The 15,276-nt window shown below is 32.6% G+C and overlaps 1 protein-coding gene across 2 annotated transcripts in view; it reads right to left on the reverse strand.

Annotated features, from left to right (window-relative positions):
- LOC114334257 (uncharacterized) overlaps window positions 1–15,276 on the reverse strand; it is a 233,071-nt gene that overhangs the window by 52,158 nt on the left and 165,637 nt on the right. The gene's annotated exons all lie outside the window — the stretch shown is intronic.

Consider the following 15,276-nt stretch of genomic DNA (forward strand, 5'->3'; position numbering starts at 1 on the left):
AAACCATATCTTAGGTAAACCATACAGTCTGGGTGTCAAAGGATTGCTGGGTGTTTTGTAATAAGGATGTAATGTTTTTGTAATAAGACTGTATGGTTTACCTAAGATACACAAAGAGGGTATTCCAATTCGTCCAGTGGTTAGTTTCATAAACACTCCAGTGTCAATCCTTTCTAAATTCATACTTAACCTTATCAACACTATGACGAATTTTTCCCCTCGTTTCTCAGTCAAAAACACCAATCATCTAGTCAATAAACTTCAACAAATTAATCTCCATCCCAACATTACTATGCTTTCATTCGATGTCAGCAACCTTTTTACTTCGGTCCCCAAACAAGAAACTATTAATCTGGTACATTCTCTTCTTAGAGCCAGCTCCATTACTATGTCTACTAAAAATTCAATCATCCAATTATTACAATTTTGCTTATCTCAAGATTTCTTTGTATTTAATAATACATATTACAGGCAACCTGATGGCCTAGCTATGGGTAGTTGTCTATCTCCTCTCTTAGCTGATATATTTATGGATCATTTAGAATCCACACAGATTATGAAAAATCCTGAAATTCTACACTGGTTTCGATACGTAGATGATTGTCTAGTTTTCTTAACAGGACCCTCCACATCAGCTGAGCTATTGCTTTCTAAAATTAATCAAATCCACCCCAACATTAAGTTCACTATGGAACTTGAATCATCCAATTCAATTAACTTTCTCGACCTCACCATCACCAGATTGAATGACCACTTCGATTTTAGTATTTATAGGAAACCAACACAGACTGATCATGTCATACCCTTGTCTTCAAACCATCCAATGTCACATAAATACTCTGCCTTCCACAGTTACATACACCGTCTAGAAACCATCCCCCTATCTCAATCTAACTTAAAGAACTCAACACTATCAAACAAATTGCTTTCAATAACGGTTACGAACCAAACCTTATAACCAAACTCCTTCATAAGAGACAACTGAGGGTTCTGAGGGAGGCTGCGTTTCCCAGGGATCTGACCACCAGACCCATTTATGCTTCATTACCTTTCCATCAAGAGAGCCTTTCCGGTGATATCAGTAATATTATCAAGAGATCAGTTGACAACATACACATCTCTTTTAAAGTTTCCAATAATTTAGGACAATGTCTTTCCAACTCCAAAGACCCTATCAACTACATGAATCGTAGTGGGGTTTATAAACTTCAATGCTCTGACTGTGATGCTACGTACATAGGAAGAACTTGTAGGTCACTAGCATCTCGTTCCCTTGAACACACAAAAAGAGAGAACACTTCCACCTTTTCTCAACATTTAAAACAAAACAGTCATACTCTTAACATTCTGGAAAATGTTTCTCTAATACACAACATACCTCAAAAGAATTTCTTAAGACTGGACCTATACGAGGACTTGGAAATAATTAGAGAAAAGCAAAGTAGCCCTAACTGTGTTAACCGCCATTGGTCTTTCAATCGTGACTTCAATCCCTTACATCGTCAACTTTTTTCTTAACCTAAATTTCCAAACTTCTTTGCTGTTTCCAAACTCTTTTTCATTTATATTAACTTTTCCTCCATATTTACTTATTTAACAGATGACATTTCTAACATTAACTCATTATCCCTTAACTTCTACTAGTCTTCCAAAATAATCTACTTTAACTTTTTCCACAGTTTTTACTAAATCGACCAGTCACAACTCTAACACTATTTGATCTCTTCCACCCAATTTCATAACTTATTGCCATTTGATCAGGTTTTCGTTATAGGTCCAACTAAACTTCAGAAAAATATTTATAAAAGGTTTTTATACTAATTCTTCCACTCTCTTATCCATAGGATGTGGGGTCTGGTTTCTGGGGCGCCCAGCCTTTTTCATCACACCTCATTACAGTAAACAATTATGATATCAAATCACAAATTATTCACTACCTTCTAATTTTACACATATTGCTTGTTTTCCAATACACCTTCATACATCCATCCAGTTTTAAACCTTTTCAATTCAACTCGATAACTTGGTATAAAAAATAAAAAATAGAAAAAATCCCTATTTCATAAACATGTTTAGTCCTAGATGCTTATGTTACATAAAAGGACCTCATACTTTTGCCAGGTTATTAGTTCAATTGATATTCTTCTTCACTTCCAATATCAACACTCAGGTACCTTAACCAATTAATTCACATATCATTATATCATATCAGTTTCCTCCTGTGACTCATACAACTTATCTTAATTTCAACACTACTTTAATATCAGACTTCCATTTACCACAGACTCTCTAATTTACTCTGCCATTGGTACAATTAAACCAAACACTCCTTTTAATTCATAGTAAATCAAATTTTCAACAGCACAGTTGGACTTACTTTAATTTGAATAGGAACATGTATAGATGGCTGCATAGATTCTGGCTATTTCTCATTATAAAAATCATTTCATACTTTACGTTCATCTTACATATTCAAGGTACTTACTTAAATGTAATTATAGCCACAACATTGTTGATGTTTGTTATTACTATGTAAATTTTCATTAAATATTTTACTAACAATTAGTTGGCTGTCGTAATACAGGGTAAATTCCACGTCACGTTGTCCATCTGTCTTTTGACACCTTTCAGAAACATCACTCATTTCGCATTCAGTTGCCATTAAGTCATTGAAATGTGATCAACTCAATTTGGATCCCACGTGTTGGGAAACCTGTATACCTTACCTTAGGGCATTATCCTGTTTGCCATGTGACCATCACAGGCCTTTTTATTGAAGTATGCACTTTTAAGGCATCTATATTTTATGTAAAGGGTTTTTACCCAGATATTTTTCTTTTGTGGCTCAGCTAGCATCCAGTTTGTAAGTATAACCAACTTGCTCTAACCTTTGTCAAAATTTAAATAATAACTTTATATTCATTAAATCGGTTATACTTATTTTTAGATCGAACACTGATGACGATTTTTTATAAAAATCGAAAACGTTTTGTTGTGATGTAGCCCTTTTAAGGGATTTTTAATAAAAAAATGTATACCTTTTACAAAGGATTTCTTTCCAATTTTGTGATTGATGGTATACAGCCAACTACAGGAAAACTTTTTCTTTTCCTTGTGGAATTTGATTAATTATCAAAAAAGGTTTTCACATTTTCTCGGTTAAAAGACGTTGCTCTTGCAAGACTGCAGGGTTCTGGCTTTCTCAACGAGATATCTGGATGTCGATTTCTAAAACATCTAAGCCAGCGTTTCCCAAATAGTGGGTCGCGACCCGGTACCGGGCCACGAAAGCAAAATGCCGGGTCGCCTCGCCGTTTCATATCTTGCTGTTTAAGGCCGCGCTCTGATTGACGCCAGGCTTTTCCGAGGATCAAAGCCGTAGCACCAGAATGTGTTTGGGTGCATTCTAGTATCCCAGAGACGAATTAGCTGTCAAAAAAAATGACACTCTTTTTAATTGAATCTATGCAAAAGTGTAAAATTTATAAACTTCATAAAATCTCGCCCACTGAACTCAAGAGTATTCCCTGCTTTGGCTATCAAAAGGGAATGTTTTAAAAATACTTATTCAATTGAAGGAAGAAATTTCAATGTTCTTAGAACAACATCCACCAACGGATAGTGATGCAATACATATTTCAATTTAAATACAGTTTTCATGATGTCAATTGGTTAATCAAGGTAGCCTATCTTTGTGATATTTTTGAGTTCTTGAACAATTTAAATATGACATTACAGCGTTTCCCAACCGGTGGGTCGCGACCCACTAGTGGGTCGCGGGTGGATTTCAGGTGGGTCGCGGCGTGACTCTTACAATAGCTGAATAATGTACATATATGTATCATCATGGGTGTTGGATGGGTCGCGAATATGAAAAAACATCAGAAGGTGGGTCGCCAGACATAAAAGGTTGGGAACCACTGCATTACAAGGTAGCAATGTGACTGTATTTAAAGGACAAGAGAAGGTGGAAGCTGCAACAAAAAACTTAACTTGTGGACACGCTGAGCGGAAACATGAAATTACAAATCTTTTACAAAGCTAAGAGAACCACAAAAGAGTATAACCTGAATTCATTGCTGGATGAGATTCCAGAACTTTCAAGGAACACCTGCTAGGACTAGAGGCAGATCTGAAGAAATATTTTCCCCCATCCACAGCAACAAAGCATGGATAAGGAATCCATTTACAATGGACGAAGAATCCGAGACAGGACTTCTGGATTTAGATATTGACTCAGTAAATTGAACTATCGTGTGTAGTGATAAGGCACTCAAAGACATATTTGATAAAATACTACTGATAGGTTTTTGGCTTTTTTATAAAATATATATTTTTGAAAGCGATAAAGTTTCTAATTCCTTTTGTTACGACCTGTAAGTGTGAGTCAGGGTTTTTAACACTGGTTTTCCTCAAAAATAAATGTAGGTACCGTTTGAATGTCGAACCGGACCTGAGGATAAAATTAACATATTTCCCTCCAAACTCGAAGGTCTTATTTAACTAGAAACAACTGCATACATCTCATTAATACAGTATTTGATTTTTATTTTGTTTTAATACATTTTTGTTTGAGCTAATGATTCGTTATTAAAATACATAAATAGTGGAGTCAATGAAGGTTTTCACCTCCGATTTCGTTGAACCTCCATCGATTTTCATGAAAATTGGTAAGTATGTAGAGGATACCTCAAGAAACAAAGGTGACATGGTGCCAACTTGCGCTTTTACCCTGGGGGGGATGCCACCCCTTCTCGGGGGTGGAAATTATTTTATTAAAAATAATACCACAAATCGATAGAGGGATAAATTATAATTAAAATTTTTTATAAAAAGTTATTCCAATAAATCAATAGTTTTTGAGTTATTAAAGACCAAATGTTTTGATTTTTCCTGAAAAAATTCTTATGTAGGTTGTGGTCATCATGTTGTTTTTGTAACTGTTCCTCACTGTTTGTAACTGTTCCTCACACTGTTTCTTTAGCCACTTATTTTTTGCCGTTCTTATCTCTCTTCTTATGCGTTGTTGTTGTTCTCGATATTTGTCTCGGTTCCCTTGGTTTTTATGTTTTCTTCTTTCTTCGAACATTGCCAGGATTTCGTCAGTCATCCAACTTTTCTTTTGTATTTTTTGTTTATAACCTAATTCTTTTTTAACTGTATCTGTCATTGTTTCCTCAATGGCTCTCCATGTGTTATCCAAATTAACTTCTCGTTCTAGTTCTACTTTTGTATTCTTTCTTAGTTCGTTGTTTAATTTCATACTTAATTCTCTTCTGGTATGCATTTTATAACATAACCTTATTAAACATTTGTCATAGTACTTAGAAATATCTATAAAATGAGCCCCCGAACAAGTTGATAGCATTAAAATTTATGCACCAAATATTTTTCAAAATCTACCTTATTAAAATTTTTCCAAAAAAGTTATTGTTTTTTTTTTATAACTCCGTTAACTTTTACGATATCAGGTTTGCCTAAACAACATTTGAAAGTTAATTTTAATGGCTATTAAACCACGTTGAATTTAATCTTTTAAACCCCTTACTTTTTAAAAATAAAAGGTTGAATGGCCCCGGTTACATAGTTCTCGCAGAAAAATCTAAGCTTTAAACGTGTCTATCTCTGTTATTTTTATCCTACAGAAATAGTAAAGAGGTAAAATATTTGATACAGAAAAAACCAAAATTTGGTTATAAATATATCACTTTTTACGTATACTGAGTATTTTTGGAGTTATTATCAAAAGAAAATGAAAATTACGATAATTTTAAAAATTCTGATTTTTTTGAATTATATCTTTTTTTCAAAAATATGAATTCTAAACCGGTCAAAATTGTTGAATTATATTTTAGAGGTATATTTTAAAAAATGCATTGTTTTCCCATTATTTAAGCTTGAATGCTTAGATTTGCATACTCGTCGAAAAAAATATACATACATTCAATTACCCATAACTCACTTTGAATTAATATTAGTTTAGTTCTTTAAGTGGGGAGTCTATTCAGATTTTTATTATCTTTAATTTTGGTAATACATAATAACTTTTTTTTGTAAAAGCTTATATGTACCTAGTTTTTGAGTTATACGTGAAAAACAGCTTTAAAACATGCATTTTTTTACGAAAAAATAGAAGCTTTGATCTTGAATAACTCAAAAAGCAGAGCCGCCGCTAACAGTTTGATCGCCCGCGTGCAATTCCAATTATGCCGCCCCCTCTTCAACTATAACTATATGGACTGGACTTTCACAAAGACCCTTAGTTTTCTTACATACATACATATTATGCTTTTTGCTGTGGGTTTTAAAGAGCCGCTTGAATTGACATGAAATTTGGTACACACATAGCTAACAATGCTAATATGTCAAAGAAAAAAGGGATATAGTGCCGATGTTGCTTTTGCCCTGGAGGTGGGTTTTCAGCCCTTCTCGGAGGTGAAAAAACATCAGTTCAAAATAAGTCCGCCATTGGGTAAACTGATTAATTCTAAGCAACTTTTGTTCTAAGTAAAAGCTTTTCCAGTTATTTGCGAGTGAATGTTCATTTTTCAACAAGAAAAACATGTTCTTCGACGGATTTACACAAATAACTCAAAAAGTAATTATTTTTTCGAAAAAATATTCATACCAAAAATATAGCTTAGAAAAATGTGAAAAAAAATGGTGTATATACTGAGTCTGTAGACCCAGTAGAAGCAGAGTTACAGCTAATGAAAAGTAGGTTGTTATCAGTCAAATTTCAAATTAAATATTTCAATGAGTTGTGGTTTATTTTTTGACAAATTTGACGAATAAGATATTACTTTTCATTAGCTACAACAACTCTGCTTCTGGTAGGTCTACAATACAGGCTTCATATATAGGTACACCATTTTTTTAAGTTTTTTATAAGCTATATTTTTGCTAAGAATATTTTTTTGGATAATATACTTACTTTTTGAGTTATTTACCATGAACTGTTGAATAGAAACGCATTTTTGTTTGTTGAAACATGAACATATTCACTCGCAAATAACTCGAAGAGTATTGTTTTGTAAAAAAGCCCATAAAACAAAAGTTCTTTAGAACTGTCCATTTTATCCAATTACGGACTTATTTTGAAGGTATGTTTTTTCACCCTCTAGAAGGCGTGAAACCGTGAAACTCACTTTCAGAAAAAAAATCACGCATCGGCACAATATCACTTTTTTCTTGGACATGTTAGCTATGTGTATGCCAATATGCCAAATTTCATGTCAATCCCAGTGGTTCTTCAAAATTTGGAGCAAAAACCGAGTAAATGGACCATAATATTAGTTCAGAGAAATAAGGAAAAAAATATCCTGTTGGTGACACAACCCCCTCCAGGCCGAAACTAAATTTTTTGAGTAGTATTGACATGTATAATAATAACCTATATGTTTCCTGCAGCCGATTTTGATGATATAGGTACATAGTGTTATAAACAAATGAAGATCAAAAAACGGTAAATTTTCGCTTTTTTCGTCTATTACTAAAAAAATAGGCATTTTGGACGAGTTTGAGAGTAAGAAACTCATAAACCGTATAAAAAATTTCAATATGGCGTTCGCTTAATATGTCTATCCTTACCTATTGGTTGCTTAGAAAATTGCAAAATAAATCATAAATTTTGAGTTTTTATAAATATTCATAACTTATGTAAAAAATTAACTTAGAACCTTCTTATTACACCGAATGCTGAGACTTATGGTGCTTAATTTATACCCTAAATTTCAAAGCAATTGGTCAAATAGTTTAAAAGTTATTTAATTTGTTTATCCCAAATTATTTTTTTTTTGCAACACTGTAAGTCAGAAAATAATGAAATTACAGTTATACTTTGGATAGTTTATGAAAGAAGAAAATTTACAGTATTAATTTAATTAAAAAAAGATACAAAAAATATTTATAAATATGCCAAAATTATTTTGCAAAAACATGTAAATTAAAAAAATGGGGGGGCTAACTTTGTCCCTAATTGTCCTAGGACAGTTGTTTTTCTTTCTAAATGTGTATAAAAATTCAGTCTTTCTAAATATGAAAAAATAATTTTTCTACGGGTAGCGGTTAAAAAGTTAGTCTAATTGTTTATAAGTAAGCAAAAAATCGACATGTTTTTGCAAAATAATTTAACACTGTTTAAAATTATTTTGTCATTTATTTTAAATCAAGGTAATAGTATAGGTAAATGTTCTTCTTTCATAAACTGTCCGAAGTATTATTGTAGCCTCATAATTTTCTGACTTGTAGTGTTGCAAAAAAATGAATTTGGGAAAAACAAATTAAATAACTTTAAATAACAAGAGACAAGAAGTATCAACATTCCGTGTAATAAGATGGTTCTAAGTTAATTTTTACATAAGTTATGAATATTTATAACTGAAAATTTATGATTTATTTTGCAATTTTCTAAGCAACCAATAAGGATAGACATATTCAGCGAACGCCATATTGAAGTTTTTTATACGATTTATGAGTTTCTTACTCTCAAATTTGTTTAAAGTGCTTAAATTTTTGGTAATAGACGAAAAAGCGAGAATTTAGCGTTTTTTGATCTTCATTTGTTTATAACTATGTATATCATCAAAATCAGCTGCAGGAAACATATAGGTTAATAATGTTGATGTCCATACTACTCAAAAAATTTGGTTTCGGCCTGGAGGGGGATGTGTCACGAGAAAAATCTTATTTGTCTGGACTATTAGACAAGGCGGAAACGGCGGGTTCGTTGGGAAAAATATTCCCATGAGATATTTTTGCATAATCACATTCGTGAGACGTCCCAGAATAAGGTTCAACAAGTCGCCCACGAGAAAAGTGGGCCAATTTTTTTTAACAATTTTTTTTTAATCAAATTGCAAAAAATCAATATTTTTGGCCCGGACTAATTTTTTTTAGGTTTTTTGGACCATTCTGGACAAAAAAGGTCTCTTATAATTTTTCTCTAAAGTTGATCTTTTTCGAGTTATAAGCAAGTTAAAATTTGAAAAACGCGAAAATGGCCATTTTTAAGACTTAATAACTCGGTCAAAAATTATTATTTTGAAAGTCAGAAAGTGACTAAATCAAAGTTTAAAGTCGCCGCTACATGATCCTGAAGAAATCTGTGTCATTAATTTACTATAAGCTGTTATTTTTAATTAATAACAATGAGTGGTTAGATCGTATTGACGCTGCTGTAAATGTGAGTGCGAGTAAGATGCACAATTGGACTGCTGGAATGGCTTCTCTCTCGCACTCAGCATTTACAGCCCCGCACACGTGCATGGCGCTTATTATTATTTCTTAAAAATAACAGCTTAGTAATAAAATAATGACAAAAATTTCTTCAGGATCTTGTAGGGGGGGCTTTAAACTTTGATTTAGTCATATATTGACTTTCATAATAATAACTTTTAACCGAGTTATTAAGCCTTGAAAATCGCCATTTTTCGTTTTTTTTTTCAATTTTAAATTGCTTATAAGTCGAAAACGATCAACTTTAGAGAAAAATTATAAGAGACTTTTTTGTCCAGAATGGTCCAAAAAATTAAAGAAAAAATTGTTCAGGCCAAAAATATTGATTCTTGAAATTTGATAAAAAAAAAAATTGTTAAAAAAAATTGGCCCACTTTTCACATGGGCGACTTCTTGAACCTTATTCTGGGATGTCTCACGAATGTGATTATGAAAAAAAATCTCATGGGAATATTTTTCCCTTCGAACCCGCCGTTTTCGCCTTGTCTATATATCTATGATTCGAAATTGTGAGGTTTTGCAATATTTTACCGTGAGTGAATGGACTAATATTATATTCTTAAATAGTACAAATTGTTATAAAATTATTTAAATGTTTGCTTGTTTTGAAAATATGTACATTGAAAAAAGTGCCAATTTTTTTATAATTAAAATTTGAAAAATAAAATAACTCAATAATTTTATTATTAAAAAATGTTTTTGATCAAAACGATTTAAACGATAAAAAGAAAAACAGCTTTAAAATTTAATAAATTTGCTTTAGTTTTAACTTCGCGAATAATTTGCTTTATCAAAATGGATTTTATTTCGGTTAATGTAATTGAGGGGTGTAAAGTATTACATTTTTGACCTAATAAAAAATTTTAAAACTACATTAGTGATTTTATAAAACGCTTACCTTACCACTGACCACTGTAAGATCCTTCAGTTTGATCTTTGATCGATGAATGAAGCTTCAGCTGCTTTAACACAATCACTCAATTCACAATCACAAAGAATTTTGTCTTTTTTAGAAATTTATAATTTACACTCTCATTCCGTATTCGTATCGTAATCGTAATACATTAACTTGATGCTTACTTGGTGGAAGTAATAGTAATCACGAAGCCACTCAAATAATGAAAATGAATGACCTAACAGAAAAACAGTTTAGGGACAAAAAGACAAGCTCAGCATCAATTAATAAAGCGATAAAAAAGTGTTTCATAGTAAATGAAATATAATATTCCCAAAGTTCTCGAAATTTATTACCTAAACAAATATGAGTAGGTATACATTAAGATAAAGTTAAGTGCTTGCTCTTTTGTTTATATCGCTGGTTCTGAATACATAGTTATATTTTTATGTTCAAACGTGCATATTCAGCTGGAATGAAATCGGACTAATAACTTACATCGACAGACTTTTGTAAATAAGGGATTATATTTCCAGTTAGTAATTCCTCTGACTCTATATTTAGTATATAAAAGAAATATACAAGATTTGATGTAAAAAGAAAAGTAGTAATTTTGCTCTCTGTCGTTAATTGTTATACATATTTGTTTGATTTCTGATTTGGCGCCCCCCAGGACATGGCGCCCTTGTGCGGTGCACGCCTTGCACGCCCGCTTACGGCGGGCCTGTCAAAAAGTATTGATTTATAATAACTTTATATAACAAATTTTGCTTAGAATTTGTCTCTCTATCGATTTATGGTATTATCTAAAAAATAATAATTTTCACCCCTGAGAAGGGGTGGCATCCACCACCACGGTAAAAGCGCAAGTTGACATTATATCACCTTTGTTCCTTGAGCTATATGTTTCAAGAAAGTGTTAACAATTTGTCGATTTTGTTAAGAAAAAAGTCTTTTTTTGAAAAGAATTCTCTGATGTGATCGAACTGAAGACTGGAGTGACGATTTTTTCTATGATAGGTATATAAACATCGTAGTTTAAATCCATTTTTAGTGTATTCTTATTTAAATAAAAATTGCTGCAATTTTTTTTGCAAAAATGGTAGGTACACGTTTTAAGGGCGGCTACTAGAGAATTGTCTAGGGCGTCAATTGACCTAAACGCGGCCCTGCAGGTAGGCATAAGAAAACAGGTGTAACGAGAATTGCAATAATGCAACAAATGCAAATAGATCGAAAGGCATATTATAACAAACGAATTGAACTCGAACAAGAGAAAATCAAAATTCAGAGGGAGAAGTTGAAAGAACTTAAAGAGAGAAAATGCTCTGAATGCCTGAAAAAGATGTAATTTTTAATAATTCTTTTCGTTACTTATATTATTATTTAGTTTTATTTTGGCAAAGTAACGTAAGTCATATTTTTGGCGAATCATGTTTTTCCATTAAACTAACGCTATTATTGTTTAGAAGGTACTGCCAAAGTGTAGTAAGCCTGAACACAATATGTATAGAGAACATGGGACTTAGCATCAACATAAAAAAGACGAAGTTCCTTATAATCAGCCGTCAATTATGTCAACATCAAAATGCAAGACTAGCATATAACAACCAAGATGTAGAGCGCGTAAGAAAGTTTAAGTACCTGGGAACCTGGCTATGTGAAGACTGGATGTCGGATATGGAAATTAAATGTCGGATAGAAAGAGCCAGAAGTGCATTCATGAAATTCAGAAACGTCTTTACGAAGTCTGACTTTGACCTAAACCTAAGATTAAGATTCACAAAATGCTATATATGGTCGGTGCTCCTATATGGCATGGAAGGATGGACTTTAAAAATAAACACAATGAATAAGCTAGAGGCATTTGAGATGTGGATCTATCGACGAAACCTTAAAGTTCTCTGGACCGCAAGAATAACAAATGAAGAAATCCTGAGAAAAATTGGTACAGAACGACAACTGATGTGCACAATTAAATAGAGAAAAACGGCATACCTGGGACACATAATTAGAAATGAAAGATATCAGTTTCTGCAAACCTTAATTGAAGGAAAGATCGAAGGAAGAAGGGAAGTGGGCAGGAAGAAAATGTCATGGCTCCGTAATGTCAAACAATGGACAGGACTAAAAAACATAGGAGACCTAATACATACTGCAAGGGATAGAGAAAAATGGTCAAACGTGATCGCGAACATCCATTAGTGGATTGCATAAGAAGAAGAATAAAATGCATCATTTTCCTGTTATTTAATCTTGAATAGGTACTTACATTTGGGTACTCACCGAAAAAAATATACATTCAATTACCTATTATAACTCACTTTTAGTTAACATTAAAAGGATTTTCCACTAAGGAGTTTATTTCATTTTTTATTAGCTTCAATTTTGGTAATAATAACTTTTTGGTAAAATCTTATAGTTTTTGAGTTATTTATGAAAAATCGGTTAAAAATGCATTGTTCTCACGAAAAATTAAAATCTTTGATCTTTAATAACTCAAAAAGTTTTGATTTATTTTAATAACTTTATGTCAAATTTTGCTTAGAATTTGTCCCACTATCTAATTTTGGGGATATTTTTAATAAAATAATTTTCACCCACAGGGTAAAAGCGCAAGTTGACACCATGTCACCTTTGTTCCTTGAGATATCCTCCAACCACTCACCAATTTTCATGCACATCGATGGAGGTTCAACGAAATCGGAGGTAATATAGTATTTTTACTACAAAAGCGATAATACGTAGGTCAAAATTTTTGACGTAAGAGAACTGTCAAAACATTAGAATGTGACTTTTCATTATTGCCATGTTTATAATAAACATGGCAGTAATAAAAAGTCACATTCTAATGTTTTGACAGTTCTCTTACGTCAGAAATTTTCGTTACTTATATTATTATTTAGTTTTATTTTGGCAAAGTAACGTAAGTCATATTTTTGACGAATCATGTTTTTCCATTAAACTAACGCTATTATTGTTTAGAAGGTACTGCCAAAGTGTAGTAAGCCTGAACACAATATGTATAGGCTTACTACACTTTGGCAGTACCTTCTAAACAATAATAGCGTTAGTTTAATGGAAAAACATGATTAGCCAAAAATGTATCGATATTTAGAAATTGAATTAATGATGTCATGCTACTATACATTATATTATAATAGCATGGCATCATTAATTCAATTTCTAAATATGTTCTTCCATATATATTTATTTTTCTTAATATGTATGCGAGTTGGGGTGTTATGACTAGGATCGTATCCAACTTGGTGTCTATGCATTTTGACGTTGCGAACCTGACAGAAATTGTGGGGACATCTGGTGATGGTCTCAATTTGAATCAAACACATTTTCCTATTGACTTGACCAACTATCAATATAAAAATAATGGTATGGTTCATTCCACCAGCATACGCCTGTTTTGAATTATCGCGACAACGAATATTTCAGTGTGCAACATAAGAAGTACGAAAGTAAATGGCTCTAATAATTATTCCATTAAACAGCAATGTAATTTGCAATTTATTTTCGTTCTTCATATTTTGCACAATAAAATATTCGTTGTCGAAATAATCCAACACAGGCCCACAGGCGTATATTCGTGGAATAGGGTATAATATGTATAACTTAGGTATTTTAAGCTATTAATTTTCTTTTAATTACAAATTATATTTTACTTGCAATGGTGTTTTATTCATGAGGACAAATTTTTACTTAGAGAAACACATTTGTCCTATTCTTATTAATTTACTTGTATGCACATGCACATGTTTATCATCTTCCTCTACTTTATGAATCCACCTGGCATAGGCGTAACCAGGGGGGGTTTTGGGGGTTGTAACCCCCCCCCCCATTGGGATGTACTTTGAGCTCTATAAGCGTAACACCATAGCCCTCAGAGACCTTCCAGTAGTTGTAACCCCCCCCTTAGGATCATCCTGGTTACGCCTATGCCACCTGGTTCTACCTCCTCTTTTCGGACCAATTAGTTTTCTAGTCATAGCTAGTTGAGGCATTCTGTTCCTGCCATTCTTTCTACATGTCCCAACCATCTGATTCTTTGTGACTTGACGAACCAGGAGATGGTAGTTCGTTTGTTATTTGAATTCTCCCACCTGTCTTCTGAATATGTGAATATTTTCATTTCCTATCTTTCCACAGTAACGTTCTCCTTTTGTTTAATGGTCATACCTCACAGGCATTTAAGGTTACTGTTGTATATATTCGGTGTTTGCCTCATCTAGAAACTTATTTTTAGTTTATTAGGGTTCGTAAAATACCTAATTTTTTACCTTTTCCTATTCTGGCATCAAGCTCACATTTCTCTTTTTTTAATTTTCATCGAATACTACACCCAGGTATAGTAGCCCCCTTTTAAAACTATAGTTTTAACCACTTACAGACCTCACAGTAGTCTTCTTTTTTGTTTTTTCTGTCCCTTGCATGATCATATTTCATTCTTCTTGATTGTTTCTTTCATCTTCATGCTGCGTTTTTAACACAGTTGAATAATGTGGATAAACGATCTTCCTGTCTCAAGGCTTTTGCAACCGAAAATTGATCTGAAATGTCACAGTGCCAAGCAATTTCATAGGCAGAATTATTTAGTGTTAGTTTTACTAGCCTGATCATTTTTTTTTTGTTATATCCAAATGTGCCATTGCTTGATACATTTTGACTCTATCATATGTTTGTCAAAAATCCACAAACAACACATGCAGAGGAACTTTACTTTCATAATAAGCTATACTCTTTAGTTGTCACACTTCATCAGTTTGTCTCATTTTTTAGGCAGCTTCATATGTGGGCCTTGACCAATCCTTTGGCATTATTTCTATTTCACATACCCATACTTGTACGATTAGTTCATACACTTTTCTTCAGTTGATCTTCACCAAACATCATTTCTGCTATTCTTATGGAAATAGAAATAAAAAGAAAGAATTTTAAATATTTGGGTGTTATAATGTCTAAAAGTGATGAAAAATGGAACCCCATAGTGTAATTTGGAATAAAAACGTCAAAAGAAAAACAAAAAAAATGATATACCAAACAATAGTATGAAGTATCTTAATGTATGCAGCAGAAATTTGGGCCATAAACAAAAAAACCAAGGGATCATTCTGGCAACCAAAATGGAATAC

This window comes from Diabrotica virgifera, chromosome 9, assembly GCF_917563875.1.
Source record: "Diabrotica virgifera virgifera chromosome 9, PGI_DIABVI_V3a".
Classification (NCBI taxonomy): Eukaryota; Metazoa; Arthropoda; class Insecta; order Coleoptera; family Chrysomelidae; genus Diabrotica; species Diabrotica virgifera.